Source organism: Sus scrofa, chromosome 9 (genome assembly GCF_054392235.1).
Source record: "Sus scrofa isolate SSC_HxYL_T2T_F1_AM1 chromosome 9, Sscrofa_HxYL_maternal_Yorkshire_Landrace_v2.0, whole genome shotgun sequence".
NCBI lineage: Eukaryota > Metazoa > Chordata > Mammalia > Artiodactyla > Suidae > Sus > Sus scrofa.
Genome location: NC_139391.1, coordinates 126,967,073 through 126,981,019, shown reverse-complemented (window position 1 = coordinate 126,981,019; position 13,947 = coordinate 126,967,073).

The following is a 13,947-nucleotide window of genomic DNA, read 5'->3' as shown; positions in this document are numbered from 1 at the left end:
GGAGTCCCTATCATGGCTCAGCTGTAATGAACCTGACTAGGATCCATGAGGACATGGGTTTGATTCCTGGCCTCGCTCAGTGGGTTAAGGATCTGGTGTTGCCATGAGCTGTGTTGTAGGTCACAGACACGGCTGAGATCCTCCATTGCTGTGGCTGTGGAGTAGGCCAGCCGCTGCAGCTCTGATTCGACCCCAGTCTAGGAATTTCCAAATGCTGGGGGTGCGGCCCTAAAAAAAAAAAAAGGCAACCACAGTCCATCAGGCTTTACCATACTCTCTCAACCCTGAGCTCTTAATTATGTATTCCTTTATCCTGATCAAAATCTGAATTAAGGAGTGTGCCAGCTGGGTAGATGCCCAGGGCACTAATTAATAAGTAATAAAACATCAATGGAATACTTTGGCTATATGGTGTAAGTTAATGCAGATGTCCGCAAGAGAATTTTTATATAACTTGAGGATGTATAATTTGGTCGTATTCCTACCAAATGAGACAGTATCTAAAATGGAAATTTTAAAATATTCCTGTCCAATAAATACATATTGAACAGGAGTTCCCTAGTGGTGCAATGAGTTAGGGAGCCAGTGTTGTCACTGCTGTGTCTCTGGTCCCAGCTTCACGGTTTCAGTCCCTGGCCCTGGAACTTCTGCATGCTGTGTATATGGCCAAAAACACACACACAAACAAACAAAAAAAAAACCTGAACAAATATCTAAAGAGTATTGACTTGAAGAAGGACTGAATTTTTAGGCTTCCTGAGGTATCCATCTGTTTTGTTCTATCCTACCCGCCTGTTTTAGTCTGTTATCATGGTTCTTAATTGCTTTTCTTCATGTGTCAGCTATTAGCAAAACTCCTCTGAGTTCAGCTCTTTTCTGCTTGGCGTCCTGGTAAATGCCTGTGGAGGATTTAAAATAGCAGGTCTTGAAATGTGGACCAGCTGAGTTGAGTTTGGTAGGGCCGCCTCTTTCTCCAGGGGAAAGATGGCTACCCTTTCAGAAGGTAGCAAAACAACTGATTAAATTGTTTCCCATTGTCTCATGGGACGCAGACAATATGCCTAGTGTGGCTAGAGATTTAGAGTACTTTGTAAAAAGACATCAGGTGGGATTTTAGATACTGTGGCTGCTTCTTGAAGATTTCAATAATGTCTTAAAAGAAACAAATTTTTAATCTATACAATGGAGTATTATTTAGCCATAAAAAGGAAATCCTGCCATTTGTGACAACATGGATGGACCTGGATTATGCAAAGCGAAATAAGTCACATAAAGAAAGACAAATACTGTAGGTCTCACTTATGTACAGACTGTAAACCAACAAATAAAAAACAAAGCTCATAGAAAAAGAGATCAGAGTTCTGATTACCAGAGGGGAGAGGTGACAGGAGGGGGAATTGAATGAAGGCAGTCAAAATGTTCAAACATCTAGTTTGCCAAACAGAAACTCTAGTTCAACCTTTTGTAAACATTGCAGTCTTATCGATATTCACTTATTAGTTATTGGACAATTATGTACATCAAATATTATTATCTCAGACTAGATCAAAGTTCAAACCGCTAGGCTGAATAAACACTATTGAATAAATAGTATGCCTTTTTCTCTTTTAGTACTAGTTTTAATTTCATTTTCTCTTTTTAACTGGAATGATTATACATGAAGTTCAATAAAAGAACATTTTCACTGTCTGCAATTCTGTGATACTCAGTATATGTTTCATGTCATAAGTTTTACCGAAAAGAATTTCATTGTATGATGGAGGAGAGTGTTTAAAATGATTTCCTCTGGGCATTCAATGCAGTTGGGCATCAGCTGATAATATGAAAGGTCAGTGATGGGTGCATGGGGATGATTATTCTATTTCCTCTCTCTGCTTCTGTCTCCTTCTCCTTGTCTCTGTCTCTATCTATACATCTATATACATATAAAAATTTTTCCACGATAAAACATTTTTAAAAATTCTAGAAACCAAATACAAAATATCAGTGCTCTGTATCTAGAGGGATTATAGAGTCAGGATTATAAAGGGAGCCAGTCATAGCATGAAACAATAAACAGAGATTGAACCTGAGTAAATTCTTGGACAGTCATCATTTAATACATCTTCTTAAGTAGTGAGTATGACAGTAGCTGCATTCAGGGATGGAGCAGACTCAGGGAAATACATACTTGTCAATACACTTTTTAACATGGTGAAATTAACTCTCAGGTCTTTAGCACAACCGCATACCCCTTGGGATTCTGGGGACCTCAGGATGAAAAAAATCTAGAATAGGCAATATATTGTTATTTTCCTTTGTGGACTATGCCCTAGAAGTTAAGTAGGGTAAAGGGAGTAGCAATAATTGAGACCCACCAGTTATATCAGGAACTAAAGTGTTCTGATGGTAAATGATCTTCCTCTGGAGCCTGATTCTATTAATATGATCTTTTAGAGTCATAGGCATTATCAGATCCCAGTAAAATAGAATTCTCGGATCTCTTTAAAAAAAAAAGAAGAGCTGCAGAGCCCAGAGGAAAGACCAGTCCAGTCAACAGGGATAATTTCTACTTCCTTGCTTCATCTCCGTACAGCTCTGCCCTGTGTAATATTTCCCAAGAACTTGCGTTTGAAGAGCTGTTTGCTAAATTCAGGATTTCCCATTGAGCTCTTTAGAAGTGCAGTCGTTCTGTTGAGAAAATGAGCTATTTGTCATGGATTTCAGTTTAATGGGTTTCTGCGGTTTCTTCCCTAGAACCAGCTTTTCAATGGTATCTTTTCTGACTTTACGGTAATCTTTTCTCTCCATCACTCCCAAGGGAGAGCTGCTGGGTAGCACTTTTACCAAAAGCTTAAGGTGGTGATGGGAGAGAACTCCAATTATGCCAGAGCCCAGCAAACTCCTTAGGATGGAATAGCAGCTATTTCTGTCCTAAAGTCATAGGTTAGCCCTTTGATTAAGGATCTTGCCCTGGTGGGATCTTGCCCTTCCTCTTCAGGGCCCTGGTTTCCTCTCGAAGAGCTGGTCCTTGTCTACACCTCTTTATGTCTTCTCTCTCTTTCCCATGGTCCCTACCAGTTAGGGTTCCTGTATTGAGTTATAGAATTTTAGAAGTGAAAAGGGCTTTACAGCTCATTTAATCTAACCCTCTCATTTAACAGATGAGGAAACAGAAGTCCTGTGAGATCGATCCATCGGCCTGCGGCATCTGAGCCAGAGCTGAGCCTAAAAGTGAGGTTTTGCCTTTTCCTCTGGGATTCATGCACACAACTACGCTGTTGCCATGGTTCTGAAGCTAGCACATCAGACTGATTGGAGGTGCTTATGGATGGATGAATGCACTGCATCAAACAATAGCTCTCTCGATGAAAAGAAAACCTGGCCGATAATTGAAACCTCTGAACCACAAGCAGAAAAAGAAATAGAAGGCTCTGCAGGCTGCCACCCAGCCTGAGGGCAGATGGGAGCAGGGGATGTGGAGAGTGGGTGGATGGAGACTTGGGTGAGGCTCTGGCTCCGCTGTGTCCCAGAGGGATCATGTGGGAAGCCCTTTGGTTACGTGACACTGTTGTAGGCACCCTGTGGATTTTACATCACCCAAAGCTATAAATGGTTTTGCATTAAAAAAAAAAAAAAGAATTACAGGTCTCCCACAGCCCACAAAAATATGCTCCACCCGAAGAGAAGCCCATAATTTGGCTGCATCCAGCTGGGTTAAACAAAATCGGAGCCAAGGTTGCCCTGTATTGTCCTGAGAGGTGGCCTAGCATTAGCAGGAATGAAAGAAATGTAAAATTACTCACAATGGGGTAGATTTTCTCCATAGGGAAAGCTCTAATAGTTACACAGCAAGACTTTGGCATCGGCCAGGTAAGGTCTACTAGCTGCCTGAAAAGCACCGCCAAGCTATTATTTATCATTTTATAGCATTTCACATTTGCAAATTGCCTAGCAATGAATTGAGGCAATTTCTCATCACAATTCTGAGTGGGAAGTTGCAGATTTTAACCCTTCTTTTACTAAGACACAAAGATATTGAGACAAATAATAGGCATCAACCAAAAAAATGTCTGGGTTGTCTCTTTATTTTGGCCATGCCTGTGATCTGTGACCTGGCCTGCTTTAAGGTGACCAAATGATCCAGTTTGCCTGGGATGGAGGGGTTTCCTGGATGTGGGGATCCTGGGTGCTAATAGCTGGGACAGTCCCTGGCAAACCAAAACAGTTGGTCACTCTATACACCGAATGGTGTTGCCTATGCTTTGTGCTAATTCCTGGCCATTTCTGTCTGCATATCTTAAATGAATATGGCTCTATTTTTTTCATCCTAATCTGTTTTACCTTGCTATGTTTCAGAAGGCAGAGCCTGAAACTGAATTTTTGTTGCTTCTCATGTTAGAATCCTTTACAATAGTATTTACTAGTTAACTGTTGGGTGTTGCTCCATTTGGGAATTTCAAATGCCTACCACTAAGCTCTGAAATGTTTTTGGTATTAGGTGTCCAAAATGTGGCTTAAAGCAATATACAAGTAAGAGAAGAGGATTTTATTTTTCTATTAAGTAATCCCACTCGGACACCATTCTCTGTCTCCCTAGACACAAAGGTCACACTTTCTATCTGGGTTATTTTCTTTGACAGGAGAACATTTAAACTTATAAAATTCAGATAGCCACCAGGATAGATATAAAGAAACAATTTACCTCTGGCTAAGAAACCCTTGAGTCAAAATCAGTCCCAACTAACATCACAGACTATTTTACCACCAGCCAAGAGGATAAGAAAGAGCCATACATGCCAACATTTTTATTAGTAGGATGTCATAAATTGGATAAAGCTTTCATTAGCATTACAAGATTAAAACTCCAGAAAGGCCTAAGTAAGGCAATAGAAGTTCTGTTCTGGCTGGGCCTAGTGATGTCAGGCCTTGGGAGACAAGGCACTGGCCCCCTGGGTCCCAAACACTGAAGGTTACAGTGACAACTGCAGATTGGCCTTTATCTGTAGAATTCTGTCACTGGTACATTCCACTGTCCCTTGGTGGACCACAGCATGACCTCTCTAAAGAGAAGAGGGAAGCAGGAGTTCCCATTGTGGCGCAGTGGTTAATGAATCCGACTAGGAACCATGAGGTTGCGGGTTCAATCCCTGGCCTTGCTCAGTGGGTTAAGGATCCGGCGTTGCCGTGAGCTGTGGTGTCGGTCAAAGGCGCAGCTCGGATCCTGAGTGGCTGTGGCTCTGGCGCAGGCTGGCGGCTACAGCTCCGATTAGACCCCTAGCCTGGGAACCTCCATATGCCGCAGGTGCGGTTCTAGAAAAAAAAGCAAAAAGACAAAAAAAAAAAAAAAAAAAAAAAGAGAGAGAGAAGAGGGAAGCAATAGAGGGCACAGTGAAGGAATTACAGAGACACAGGACTGAACTGAGGGTCAGACCGCCGCCTTAGGTGCCAATTCCTGAAGAATACTTTCAGGAATAAGGTAGAAATATGACGCCAGGTAAGTTCGACCCAAGACTCCACATATTACTGGTTTTATATCAAAGTAGCCTTACTTCAGTGACATAGACCATAGGCTGCAGTGAAAATAAAACAACCCAGGGTCCACCCCCACCAGCACGAAGTTACTTTGAAAGACACTAAATTCTTAACTCACCTGGGATCCGTGTATTTCTTGGTCTGCCCCATGGAAAGGCCTAGAGTATTTCTCATGCCAAGCACATGTTTGTTCAAAGAACTCCTTGCCTCCACCTCCAGATTCTAGGCTGGCTCAGGAGAAACTAGTAATCTCCCAAGAATTCAGGTGTAAGTGGTAGAAGAGATGAAGGCAATGGAGCTTGAGGAAAATACTTGAAAGTTACAGCAGCCTACCCTATCCACAGGTAACCTCAGATCACCTTGAGGCATCTTTTTTTTTTCTCTTCTGTGGTCCTTGCATTGTCCCCACCTGGCTAGCCTAGTATAATTGTGTGTAGGCATCTGCTCACTAGGGGGGGTGGGGGGGGGTGTAAAATGAGTCTTTTTGTGACCTGCCAAATCCTAGCAAGATGCTATTTTACCTTACAGATCTTTAGGTCTTGGCACAGAACCCAGGTCACCAGCCTCCAAACCTCCTTTTGTCCTGATGAGTTTCCCTTTGGGGCACGTTGTCCTCAGGTGGATTGGTTCAGGTTCATCCTTACTTCAGCCGGTCCAAAAAGCATGATCTGAGACCTGGCTTGGACAAACCACAGGAGCTGCCATTGCCCTGGAAACTTGACCCTGCTCTGGTGAGCACATGGCCCAGAAAAGACGGACCTCAGGAGGTGGTCTCCCTGGCCTGGCACCAAGGGTGTGAACTCACTTCAGAGCCAGGGGTCTGTGTACCATGGTTCTAAACCAACAGGAACACCACTGCAGCATAGACATGCTCTGTTGGAGGGTGCAGTGTCAGCTTTTGACAACCCCAATTGGCCTGCGTGGGCCATTTGCTTACCTCTGAATTAACGGCAATGCTTGGAATGATGGTGCACCTGGATGGGTTAGTTCAAGTGCGCATATTCCCCAGGGAAGCTGGGAGAGGGATGGGCCACTCTGACTGACACCTTGCCGGGACCTGAGTGGGTGGGGAGCTATAAGTCTCCAAAGAAAGGAAGGAGTATATGATCAAACAAAGGGGAAACTGCCATTTCTGGGTGGACCCTTTTTTCTGTATTTCCTTTTTTTTTTTTCATTTTATTAGAGTGAATTTGCAATGTGATCCTCTCTGCTGTACAACACAGTGATTCAATTATACATATACACGCGTCCACTCTTTTTCAGACTCTTTTCCCATACAGATCATCCCAGAATGTTGGGCAGAGTTTCCTGTGCTATAAACAGCAGGTCCCCGTCGGCCAGTCATTCCGTATATCACTGTGCGCTATGCCAGCCCCAAACACCTCTTCTTTCAGTGCTCTCTTACCGCCTACACAAGTCCAGGGTTTTTACAAGATTCCCACTTTGTGCACAAGGGGACAAAGAAATGATAGATTTCCCCCCGCTCCATGTAAAAGATTCGCATTATTTTACTACAACCCACTTGGAGCATTACTCTACTGAATCGCTGGCAGGAACACAGACTAGCTTCTCTTTAAAAATATAGTTGAGTGAGAAAATAATATAAAGGAAATGAAACTCCTTTTAAGTCTCAAAATCTCTCTTAATGGAAAAGGCATCTGACAAAAATAGGTAAAGAAAATGGCATCATTGCCAGTACCCATAAATGTGTCTTTTTCCAGGGCGTCAGGTGTAGTCACTACTTGATTAATTCTTACAAAACCCCAGCATGGGAAGAGGCACATCTATAAGGACGATTTCTCTTTCTCTCTCTTTCTCCCTCCTTCTTTCTCCATTTCAGAAATTCAAGAACTGAGACTTGGAAAAGGAAAGTGATGGGGCCAAGGTAGCACTGCAGGAGGAGTATCCTTGGTTGCCATGGATATAGTCAGCATCTGACTTTTTTTTTTTTCTTTTCTTTGGGCATGGTGAAGGAAAAAAGCACAGCTTTGTCGCTTTGCCAGGTGAAGCGGGCACAGTAGGCTCATGGCTTCCAAAACTGGGTGTCCCCTGACATTTTTCCTGAAAGGTGCCTGGGAGAGAAGATCTATCACGGATGCCTGCGTCATCGATGACATACATGTCCTCTCTCGCCCTCTCCTTTAGTCTCCATCAGAGTGGTTTCTAAGAGTGGGCAAGGCTGCATACTCCTCACCCACTTCTGTTCACCCAGTAGAGGTAGGTAAACAGCGCTCAGCAATGCTGTAAAACAGGCCGTTTAAGTTTATCCTCATCCTCTCGGTGTCCAGGGCCCTCTGAATTCGGCTGGATTTCACCAGCAAGGGCGGGGTGCATGTAATTTCGGTCCTTTCCCATTACAGTGAATGAGTTGCAGCTGTAACCTAAGCGTGTTACTGCCGTAAACTTAATGCTGAAGTTTTTTTTGTTGTTTTTGTTTTTTTAAAGGGCTGCACCCACGGCAGATGGAGGTGCCCAGGCTAGGGGTCACATCAGAGCGGTAGCTGCTGGCCTGCACCACCGCCACAGCCACACCAAATCTGAGCCGCATCTGGGACCTCCACCACAGTTCACGGCAATGCTGGATCGTTAAGCCGCCAATGGAAGCCACGGAAGGAACCTGGGTCCTCGTGGCTGCTCTTCAGATTCATTTCAGCTGAGCCACCACAGCAACGCCCACCCTGAGGATTCAAGGAATGACCTCCTCCCTTTGGAATAGAACGTTAGGTCAGGAGGAGCAGAGACGGCCCTTTCCAAGCCTCCCGGAATCACAGCTCAAAGCGCTGGTAAGAGAATCGTATCATTTTAGGGCACATGGACGCAAAGGACAGCGGTCATTCCTGGCTTTGACTCCCTCCACACGTTTTCTCTGTTTCCCAAGGAACAAGGACCAGACTAGTCCAGCGCGAGGCGGGGGGGCGGAGGGCGCAAAGGGGTCTGGATGCCTCACCCCCAGCAGCGGTGGTTTACTGTGGTCCCTCTGCCTGGGGAGCTCTCTCCTCTTCCCCCGGTCCTTGCCACTGGCACTCTCAGTTATTCTATGTTTCTCTCTCCTCCAGGCTCCAGGGGTGCAGGATTCAAACTCATCCAAACCCATCACTGCCCTGACCCCAGCGCTTTTCCCTCTGGGCTGGACTGCAACCAGCCCTCACTGCAGCCAGTGCTCTCAGCTGCTTCATTGGGTGGTCCTAGCCTTACAGCCTTGTTTCGACTGTTGAAAACTTAAAGACTTTCAGTTTGCAACTTTTTTTCTGGTGCGAAGACCAGTTCAGTCAAATAGAGAAAAGAATATAATCCACTGCCATATTCCCATCACCTATACTCAATAATTACCAAGTTTTTGCCATATTTACTTGATCTATCACCCCTTTTCAATGTGCTTATTCCATTGATTTGCTGAAGTACGTTAAAGCAAATCTGAACATCATATTACTTCACCTCTCTCTCAAAATATTGACTTAAAAAAAAACATAACCATAATGCCATTACCACACCTACCAAAATTACCAATAATCATGAATACCTAGTCTGTAATTAAGTTTCCCATATCGTCTCTAAAGTGTCTATTTATAGTTGGTTTGTTTGAATCAGGACCCAAAGAAGGTCCCCATATTACATTTGGTTATCATTGAAGCCTTTAAAATTAATTTCCCATCCCTGAGTAGTTTTTTTTCAATTAATTTTTAAAATCAATCGAAATAGCACACCTTGGTGTATTGGACTATAATGCTGAGGGTTGTTTTTGTTATTATTGTTGTTTGTTTTATTTTGTTTTTCATTGAGATGAGCCCTAGTGGTGTGTGTGGTGGGCACAGAGGGAGGCATTATGATATTGGCATCTAATGGCACTGAATTCATTTGCAAACCAGAAACAAAAATAATAATTATGCCCAGCATGTATTCAAGGCTTACTATGTGCCAGCCATTGTTCTAGGTGCTTTACATGTAATTATCTCATTTTAAAAAGATTACTGCATTGGAGGATTTTAGGGTGCTGGTCAAACAGGGAGAAAGCACTGCCTTTTGGGGTTGGGAGAAGGTTACCTAAAGGGGTCACAGAGCTTGCGAGTGTGTCGGGCAAGGAAGCATGGGTGGAGGTAAAACTCTCAGAAGATCGGCTGAATTTTCTCCTCTACCCCCAACTATGACATAATCTAAAGAGAATGTTTTCTTTTTTTTTTTTTTTTTTTTTTTGTCTTTTCAGGGCCGTGCCCGTGATATATGGAGGTTCCCAGGCTGGGGGCTGAATCTGAGCTGTAGCTGCCGGCCTATACCACAGCCACAGCCACAGCCACATGGGATCCGAGGTATGTCTGCAACCTACACCACAGCTCATGGCCTCACCAGATCCTTAGCTTACCGAGCCAGACCAGGGATCAAGGAGTTTCCCTTGTAGTGAAGTGGAAATGAATGCGACTAAGAACCATGAAGTTGCGGGTTCGATCCCTGGCCTCACTCCGTGGGTTGGGGATCCAGCGTTGCTGTGAGCTGTGGTGTAGGTCACAGATGCGGCTCGGATCTGGTGTTGCTACGGCTCTGGTGTAGGCCGGCAGCAACAGCTCTGATTGGACTCCTAGCCTGGGAACCTCCGTATGCTGCAGGTGCGGCCCTTAAAAAAAAAAAAAAGACAAAAAGACCAGGGATTGAAACTGCATCCTCATGGATGCTAGTCAGATTAGTTTCCACTGAGCCATGACGGAAACTCCTAAAGGGAATGTTTTTGCTGCCCCAAAATATCCTTAGGAGGTTTAGAATAGAATACTATAATCCTTTGTCCTGGATGGGCCCTCTCTTCCATCTGCATCCTGTGTCTTCGGTTATATGTGCATGGCCCAAGATGCCACGTCCCTAACTGTAAACTTGGTGATTCACCCCTGGTGGCAGTGGCAGAAGGCTGGCTGGAATTACCCAGCCTGGGGAGGCTTTCTCAATGCTCCTGTGAGTAAGTGGGGTTATTCATCAACTATAGTAATTTTGGCTTCTTATCCCTGAAATGGGACCGAAGCCCATATTGTAAATCTCAGAGGGCTGAGGGTCTTTGATATTGCTATCTGCACTTAGGGTGCTCCAGAGTCTGACCTTGAAAACTGAAGATGCAGCTGGAATTACTGCTGAAGACTCCAGACAGAAGCCTCGTGGGAGATGGGTCTACGCATACGGAACCCTCTGGGCTTGAGGTGAGTCAGGCTCAGGGGTTCACAGGGGAACTGACTATTGGGACACTAAAGACAGAGGCAGGCTAAAGAATAAAGACTAAAGACAGAGGCAGGGAAAGCTGGGACTGGACGCTAGAATCTAGTTCCATGAAACCCAAGTAGAATTGAGGTAGTCCAATATCCGACTAAATTAAAATCCAGGGAGTTCCCTGGTGGCTCAGTGGGTTAAGGAGCCAGCATGGTCATTACTGTGGCACAGGTTCGATCCCCTGGTCCAAGGACTTCCACATGCTGTGGGCGTGGCAAAAAAGTAAATAAATAAATAAATAAATCAGAATCCCAGGACTGACTAGACAGAAGATGTTGGGATGAGGCATAGAATCGGGATGGCACCAATTAGCAGAGAACAGTTTCTCTGAGTAAAAGTCTCTTCCATCTGGTCTCTGTTCGAAGCTAGAGGACCTGATAGGATAATAGGCCTATATCTGCCTTAACAGCATTGCTCTCTGGTACTAGTTTTTTCCCCATCAGGCTGCCCCTGTGGGCAGGCAATCCTGGACCTTTCCCAGCCTGCCTCCTCTTGCTATAAGTATCCACACACAGATGTGGCAGGCAGGTGGATGTAAGAATTGCTTTTCTAGGGCAGTCCCTGGTCATCTTTATTAAAATAAAGCATGTTTCCAAGTTCCTCGGAAAATAAGACAAGGAATATTGTGCAGGCAAAATATTTGAGTATAAATTTCTACCACTGATGGCAGCCCTAGATGCTCTATCCATCTGAACCTTTGAGAAAATACATGCTTAAGATCCATACATGTCATTATTATATTTTATTTTATTTTTTGCCTCAGGGAAACAAATCTATATAGAGATCCACAACCAAAATAAATAGGAATTTAAATCAAATGGGTTTGCACACCTAATGACCCCCTTCAGTGGTAGAAATGTTTAATGATAGTTTAGTTTATGGAAACCCCAGCGACCAGGTTCCAAACAGTCTCAGCTGGAAAACCCAAGTCTTTTTCTTCTGGAAATTCTCAATGATATGTTTTCAAAGCAGCTGATAAAACAGTTAATTATAGTGAGGTGTTTGGCTCTTCTGTAACATACACTTTCTTCTAGCCTATGATTGGGGCTTCTTGTCATGTATCCTGAGCAGAGCTAGCTAATGCTACCATATTTTTTTCCCCTTATGGTGAGAAGCTCCTTAAATTATGACATAGGTAGAATTTCAGATAAAAAGTCAAAATCTAGCATGAGAGCATTCACTTGATTCTCACTAAATGTCTGGAGACCTAAGTACCACACTCCCTGCATTTCTCCAAAGCTAGGAACTTCTTTCTCTGACGGAAATCTATTGGGCTGACCTAGGAGGGCTTTTTTGCTGGTCACAAAAAAGCAAGCTCCCTTTTGGATACGTGGACCGTAAAGAAACAAGCAGCGAAAGAACTAAGAGCTCTGACAACATCCCTGATTTGAAATGAGCTGAATCCGTTCTTAGGGCTCTTGGGGGAAGTTGGTTCTCCATCTAATTCAGAATGGTGACAAGTCGATTCAATTCAATACAGGCTCATATACCCGGCAACTTACACGATATCTCCATTTGGAGGTTGAATGGGCATCCCAAACCCGTCCCAAACTGAACCTTCAATCTCTGTGCCACCCACCTCCCTGTCTCTCAACAAAGCTGCTTCCTTTGTACATTTCCCCATCTCAGTTTATAGCAGCTCAGCTTTCTGAAGGCTCAATTCAAAAACGTCTTTGATGTGTCTCTGTCTCATTTCCTACAACCACTCGGTTGAGAAATCCTCTTGACCCTTCAAAACATATTCAGACGCCACCTCCTCTCTCCACCTTTATTGCTGCTGTCTTGATAGCCACTACTATCTCTTATCTGAATTACTGAAAAAACCCTTCCAACCTTGCCCCTCTACAATCTGTTCTTAACGGCAGCCAGTGATACCTTCAAAACAGATGGTGCCTCTGCGAGACATAGTCCTGAAATGTCTCTGTATTTCACTCAGAGTGAGATCCAAAGTCCTTACAATAGCTCACAAGATCTCATGGCATCCCTCCCATTCCCCAGCCCCACTCCCCACGCCATTCTCTCGCCAAACCTCCTCTTCCGCTTTCTTCACTCTATCCATGCTGGCCTTAGGCAAGGCTGGCACCGCTGGGCACAAACTATCTAGCCCTTTGTTTTAGTTCAGTGGCCTTACATTTTAGGGAATATTAGAATCCTCTGAAGGGGGATTGCTGGGCCCACTGGCGATTCTGATGGGGCCTGAAAATATGCGTATCTAACAAATTCCCAGATGTTAACGCTGCTGGTCAGGGTGCGGACCACACTGAGGACCAAGGCTCCAACCGCTCCCTCTTCCTGAAGCTCTTTTCCTGTGACGCTTTTCCTTGACTCATTCCTTCATCTCTTACAGGGTTTCATTCAAATGTGGCCTTCTCGGCGATACCTAGTCTGACCACTCTACTTCATATTCCCATCTACTACCTGGCTCCTGTCAATCCGAATCAATCTCCCCGTTCCACTCTATTCTTGTTTTTCTAAAGCGCTCATTACTTGCCACCATTCTGTATAATTTATTAACGAACCTCCTCAAAATAGCCCCCTTTTAATTTGTTCGCTGCCATTTCCCCAGCACTTAGCACCGTGCCTCACCCATAGGAGATGCTCAGTGATGATTTCCTGCATGAATGGTTTAATGGTCTTGTAAATTGTAAGGCCAAGAATCCTTATTTCTTCACAGGCTTCAAAAGAGACCTTTTTTGGGGGGGCCTATTTCTATGTTTATGTTACTTTATATAAAGTGTTTCCCCTGCTCTCAATCTCTTCACCTTGAATTTATTTAATCATTGAAGTCCCATACTTCTCTTTTCAACAGCTTTCTACTACAGTGGCAACTCGGCTGTTTCTAACTATTCTCATCAGTTTCCTGAGTGTCATTTTGGTGTATCCTGGTTATAAAGCTTCTGAAACAGAGACTGTGTTGGAGTTGCCGTCGTGGCTCAGTGGTTAACGAATCCGACTAGGAACCATGAGGTTGCGGGTTCGATCCCTGCCCTTGCTCAGTGGGTTGACGATCCAGCGTTGCCGTGAGCTGTGGTGTGGGTCGTGGACGTGGCTCGGATCCCGTGTTGCTGTGGCTCTGGCGTAGGCCAGTGGCTACAGCTCCGATTCAACCCCTAGCCTGGGAACCTCCATATGCTGCGGGAGCGGCTCAGGAAATGGCAAAAAGACAAAAAAAAAAGAAAACAGAGACTGTGT